The 6,748-nt window shown below is 43.1% G+C and overlaps 1 protein-coding gene across 1 annotated transcript in view; it reads left to right on the top strand.

Moving 5' to 3' along the window:
* The window catches only part of LOC111872902, a 65,415-nt gene extending 60,046 nt beyond the window's left edge, over positions 1-5,369 (top strand). The window contains exon 7 of the transcript XR_002844312.2: positions 5,006-5,369. The gene's annotated coding sequence lies outside the window, so the exon portion shown is untranslated. The remainder of the gene's footprint in view (positions 1-5,005) is intronic.
* Positions 5,370-6,748: the final 1,379 nt, after the last annotated feature.

Raw genomic sequence — 6,748 nt, 5'->3', positions numbered from 1 at the left:
TGGACCGGCTCTGGGGTCCACCCAACCTCCTGTCCAGTGGGTACTAGAGGCTCTTTCCCCGAGGAGTAAAGCGGCCGGGGCGTGAATCTGACCACTCACCTCCAACTAGTGCCGAGGTCAAGAAAATATGGATTATACATCCACTCCCCCACATGCCTTCATGCATAGTGCTTAATTAGTTAAGTACAGGAACAACATTACCTTTTTGTGCCTTTACATAGTCCTATAAGCTAACATACTTACATAGTCATAAACCATCTCCTATTAAGGCACGTCCACATTACTCGTGCTCGAGCTCATGCTCGCCAGGCTTGTGCTCGTCGGGAGACTCGTCTGGCTTTTACTTGTGCTTGTAAATCTTCGTCCACACTACTTCAGTTGCTCGCCAGGCTTCGGCGCGTGAGGATCCGTATATTTACTCGTAGTGTGTATAGGCTGTAGTCGTATTTTAATTTATTGGCTATAGTTTTTAAATTAAAAATTAAAAATTTGCTTGTCTCGTAACTTATATCGTCCACATTACTCGCGAGCATAGCGAGTCACACGAGCACGAGTAATGTGGACGCACCTTTATGTACAGTTATCGTCTTTCCTGTAATGGGACTTCTCTGTTTCAACTAGACTGATAACTGGCGGAATGTCGCTTTGTGGAGGCTTTCAAGGCTGGAGACACGACATTTACCAACATTCTGCCGCCGGGCCTGTTGCTCTGTATCGTAAACATACGAAGCTGTCGAAGTTGTCAATTGATACCGTATCATTCCCACGATCAGAATGACGTATCAGCTCGCTCAAAATAAAATCTTAGACCGTAAAGACCCACGCACTGTAGCACTCTGTTCGCGGCGCAAGGAAAACATGAAACGGAGCGAATCTTCAGGGGACTACCTGATTTACCCTGGCATGGAAAACCGCTTACTTTCCCTGCGATCTCTGCGCCCTCACGTAAGAATCGTCCAGATCCGTAGTTCCTTTAGTCTACACGTAACTCCTCTTATCTGTCATCTGCGGCTGTACAGCCCCTGTGGACCTTGGTCAATTTTTCAGTTTCTTAATCTACACACAGTCGATAGGATTCCTTGGACGGGGATCAGCCCGTCGGAAGGCCCCTACCTACACACCAGAACAACACAAACATAATAAAAGCACACAGACATCCTTGCCTCGAGTTGGATTCGAACCCATGGTCCCAGCGTTCTAGCGGCCGAAGACAGTTCATGCCTTAGACCGCGCGGCCAATGTGTTTTGCAATTTGCTGTCTTATACCAAACAAAAAGGTTCATTACCGTGATTACAAGAGCACGCAACTGGACCCTATCCTATTTTCTTTATTGCTAGTGGGGTGGGACTAAGTCTCTTATACTGCGGCCACTTCTGGCCTATTGTACCAGCCCAAGATGACAGGTGAGGGTGATTGTGGAGCAATTGGTGGAATGAAGATTGGCAGGGGAAACCGAAGTACTCGGAGAACACCTGCCCCAGCGCCACTTTGTCCACCGCAAATCCCACTTGACCGAACCCGGGCCGCCGCGGTGGGAAGCCAGCGACTAACCGCTTGAGCTATGGCGCGGCTCATGACCCTATCCTAAGTTGAATCCACTGCACAGCCTCATACCCTTTTTCTCTAGAGTCACTTCTAATATTAGGCCCTGTCCTTTCGTCTTCCCAAGTGGTCTCTTCCCTTCAAGTTTTACGACAAAAAATGTTAATGCATTTCTCATTTTTCCGTTGCGTGCTACCTGTTCCGCGAATTTCATATCCTAGAAACTATATTCTGAAGACAGCAAGTTCTGTACCTCCTCTTTAAGTAATTTTCTCCAACCTTTTATCATTTCCTTTCTTGGATCCAAATAGTCACCCAGCGCCCTGTCTTCAGACCCGTTCAATACATGTTCCTTCCTCAGGTCGAGAACAAGTTTCTCCATTCTTGTAAAACACTGAGTAAAATTCAATTTTTTTTTTTAATATGTACATTTCACATATCATACATTCATTCATCAGTAATCTGTCAGACGACAGGTCCACAGTCTCTTCCAAAACAGTTCCTCCACTTAATGCGATCTCAAGCTTTCTCCTTCAATTAAAATATTTTCTTCCGTCTTCTTCCTCGTCTTCTGGGCACTTCTATCTGCCCCTCCGGTTTGTTTTGTCTCCAGAGGAAGAGAAATTATTATAAACTGCAGGGTTTCCCTGAATTAAGGCTAATATGTTCACAACTTCTCCATGGATTTCATTTTGATTTTTCGCTATCGTTCCCATGTATTTGAACTTCGCCACAATTTAAAGAATTTAGGCTTGTTAGCTGCTACGGAACTGTCATGCATTGCCTTCTTTTGGGCTCCTTTCCCCTCACATCACAGATGTTTCGGCAGGTAATTTGCGTTCCAGAACATTCTGTGTAAGGTGCCAAGTTGATCTACACATTACATACTTCAAACAATTTTAACAACGAAAACGTGGTCATTATCCTGAGCCAGATGATTCCAGTCCATACTTTACCATCCTATGTGTTTACGACCCAATTTAGTATGATTCCATCTATGCCTGGGTGTTCCGAACGGTCCCCTTACTTCAGGTCTTCGTATCAAATAATAAAGGCGGTATAGCGACTGCCTACGGGATGGACGACCAAGGGGTCGGAGTTTGAGTCCCGGTAGGGTCAAGAATTTTCTCTTCTCCACGTCGTCTAGACCGGCTCTGGGGCCCACCCAGCCTCCTATGCAATGCGTACTGGGGGGCTCTTTCGCCGGTGGTAAAGCGGCCGAGGTCGTAAAGCTGACCACTCACCTCCAGCTAGTGCCGAGGTCAAGAAAATATTGATCTATAAATCCACTCCCCCATATGCCTTCATGCCGTAGTGCTTAATTGGTTAAGCACAGGAACAATTTTACCTTTTTATAATGATGATGATAATAATAATAATAATAATAATAAAATTCTTTATTATTTATGTACCGAGTCAACAGCTACAAGGCCAGTTACAGACACAGCACAGTGTAGATGCTGGTAAATATATTAAGGACACACACAGCATAAAGGCAATAGCCACATAATAATAATAATTCAAGTTTAACAGCTCAGCAACCTAAAGGAGAATGTTAATATAATCACAAGCAAAAGGACAAACAAAACGAACACGTACACACGAACTATCGTACACTAATACTGGGCAGAGAATTATTTTCATAATTAATTTTTAAGAGTTCATGTTATAAAATACATATATTTAAGAAACAGAATTCGTGTAATAATAATGTCACGTGTATCGTTGTATAACGCGACCAATAATATCACGCCGTATTTGATATAGCGAATTTTATTTCACATTCGCTCTTACAATCACACAAATTACAATCTGACATTTACTGCCATCGGCAGTATCACAAATACTACACTGCAAATGCTGGTTGACTGCCTGGCTGACTCGTAACTCGTAACTCGAGAACTTGAGAACTCAGAACTGACTATGAATAGTCTTCGCTGCTCCGTATCTAGCCTCGTTCCGGACAACGCAGAAAACAGCCACGTAATAGGCACCAATGTTGTCCGGCGCCGTGGTTACCGGTGTTACTGGTAACGCTGTCGGGAGTGGTCTCTCGCAACCACTGTTTACCCGTGTTGCGTAGCGACCAGTGTGCCGGGACTCGGCTCGCTTCGGCTCCGCTCGGCACGTCACCGCCGCCGAGTGGTGTCCTGCATAGCGCGACACGTCACAATAATAATCATAAAATTGTAAGGCTATCCCTATAGCAGGCAGTGGAGGCCCATAGGATTGTGAGACGTCGAGGCTTCCACATTTTCTAGACAGTAGGCTCATAGATGGCGGTGAGGTTTTCAGCCTTACGCGCCGGCAGCCCTTTACCCCCAGGAAGAATCCTGGTACTCATTTATATTAGAGGCTGAGACGACCTCAGGGCCATAATGGGGTTGGAAGGATTAGGTCAATTGAAAAAATCCAATGCCCTCATTGGGGAATTCAACCCGCGACCTTCCGGCTTGTAACATATTGCCCGAAGCAGCTACGCTACCGCGTGTTCCGATAATATTCATAATAGACACTAAAATAATGGTAAACCTAATGACCACGCATAGGGACCCGTGAAGTCATATAAGTAATTTAACGTGGAATGAGGCTGAACACAGTTTGATTCACACCAGATGAAGAAGATAGGTGGTCACTTCACTCTCTGGGCGCTATATGAATCGGTACTAGTTTTAAAGGAGGTTGGCTGAGCTCTCGAACTACGAGACACGTGCTTCGACGTCGTAGTTACGGGGAAACCCTTTTCTTTCCAGGAATCGAAACTCGCTTTTCTGCCTGTAGCCAGTTACTTTACCGACTGAGGTATCCCGACTCCTAACAGTAATAGTACTGTAGTAGCAGTAGTAGTAGTAGTAGTAGTAGTAGTAGTAGTAGTAGTAGTAGTAGTAGTGACTGAGTGGTCTGCTAAGAATTATTCCTCTCACGAACGTCCCTGCTTCTGCCGTCATTCGAGGCTCATTATTAATCATTCCGTCGGTCGGTAAATCAGAGCTACGTCTGCCAGCAGAATTTAAATGTTGACATTTACAAACTTGTAAAAATTTGTTTCTGCGAACTGCGCGGTATGTTCGCTGATTATTGTATGAGTTTAACTTCCTTGAAGGAAAGTCTTTCAAGGCACAAAACACAGATCTGTCGGTCTTACAGTAGAAATCAATGACGTATCTTTAACAGGCGCATTTGATATATGGGCACTGGAACTATCTGTCTTACTATGTTCTCGGAAAAAGCAATGACCAAGACCACAGAACCTTTCTTTGTTGATTCAGCCATTATGACGTCACGATTTTCCGTGGCAAAAACAAATTATCGTGCCCTTCCTAATAGAGGAATAGTATGCTGCCTGCTGCCTAAGAGTGAAACTGAACATACCGTCAGCGAAGAATTCGAAAATCTATCAGTTCTGACTTCACTGTCCTTACAATTACTCACTCGAAATTCCTCCTCTTTTCTCTGTTTCAGAGTCCATGACAGACAGAACAAGAGATGGATTAAGTCGAGTTTCTGTTCTTGTTGAAAATATTTGTTAGTGCTTCACTTCTTGAGCCACAGCCTTAACACTGATTCAGAAATCATATTATATTTCTTTAACTGAATATTGTAGAGTACAGAAATTTCAAAACGGGGAGGGAAAATTTGGGGTTTCCCGTACTTTCTCACAAATCTCTGTTGACTGTGTGAATGACTTCCAGGCTGTGCACAGAGCTGTTGAAGATTTATAGATTCCATATTGCGGAATCAGAAAAGAAAATTATGATTGGGGGGTAGGTAAGGGTATGGAAGGAAGAGGTTATGGCCTACTTAAATTCGTTACTCCAGATGATACTCTGAAAAATACTACGAATACTCCGTTAGATAGCCAAGATCGGAAGTGAGTACTTCTGGATACAAACTAGGAACCGGTACACCAAACTGTCCGGAACTAATCTTTGTTTTGCATTCAATTATGATATCATTAATTTTATGATACATCAAAACTTCATTGCATATTTCTCCCAACTTCCTGTTCCGGTGCACAGATATTGGGAAAATTGTGGCTATTTACAGCCTGGATGATCACGGCTCGATTCCCGGTAGAGGCATTTAAATTTTTCTCTTTACCACCACGTCCAGAGAGAACCTTGGCACACCTACCAGTGTCCAGTGGAAGCCGTTAACAGATGGTAAAGACCACGGAAGTGGAAATAGGCCACTGACTTACATCTAGTGTCTAGGTTAACCCAGCCCATGCAATGCGTATTTCAGCATAGCTCACTCTAAGGAACTGAGTCTTTTGGAAAAGATAATAATCATTCGTCTAGTCGAGAAATCTCACCCTTTTATGGCATCGTGTTCATAACAGCCCGCCACTGGACTCTTCTTAATGACGGAGACTAAATGTCACTTCCACAAACAACTAAAGGTGATACTATATCCTTATATGAATTAATCTTTGTGTCTTTAGAGAGAAGACGAAAGGTTCTCAATCGAATGGTAGCAATCCACATGTTTCGACCCTACTCTTGGGTAATTCTCAGGTAGCGTAGTGTTTGAGGAGCTATGCTACAAGCCGGAAGGTCGTGGGTTCAAGTCCCGATGAGGTCATTGGATTTTTTTTTTTTAGTTGACCTAATCCTTCCGGCCTCACTAGGCTCTGGGGTTTACTCAGCTGAATACCAGGAATTAATTAAATAATTTTCCTGGGGAGTAAAGCGCGGCCGGCGCGTAAGGCTGACAACCTTACCGCCGTCTATGAGCCGATTGTCTAGATCCGCTTTACGTTGCCTGAGAGCATATTGCACGTGAGATCGTAAGTTTACATTTGGCTTAGGACCCATTTGAATAAATGCGAGTGTCACATAGTCTAACAGTTAAATGAAAAATATAAATATGAAATGTGAAAGTGATAGAAAATTAAAACAAATATAAAAATAAAAATTAACAAATAAGATTTAGACCTAAGTATAAGTTTAGGTTAAAACATTATATGGTTGTGTTGATCATGCTGAATAGAATGTGTACTTGTAAAATACGCAAGAGGATACAGAAATCAAAGACCCGAGTTAATACACTTTGATGTGATTCAAATTTCAGGAAAATCATGGGGTAAAACAAAAGCTTGGCCGATAAGAAAAGGAAAGCTAAATACAGGAAAAGGAAAGAATGGGGAAAGATATTTTGTTAATAATACGAACACTAACACATTTATAAGGGCCGCGCCATAGC

The sequence above is a fragment of the Cryptotermes secundus genome, unplaced genomic scaffold (assembly GCF_002891405.2).
Source record: "Cryptotermes secundus unplaced genomic scaffold, Csec_1.0 scaffold407, whole genome shotgun sequence".
Lineage (NCBI taxonomy): Eukaryota > Metazoa > Arthropoda > Insecta > Blattodea > Kalotermitidae > Cryptotermes > Cryptotermes secundus.
The sequence above is the reverse complement of the archived record's forward strand: the minus strand, read 5'-3'. Positions and strand labels throughout refer to the sequence as shown.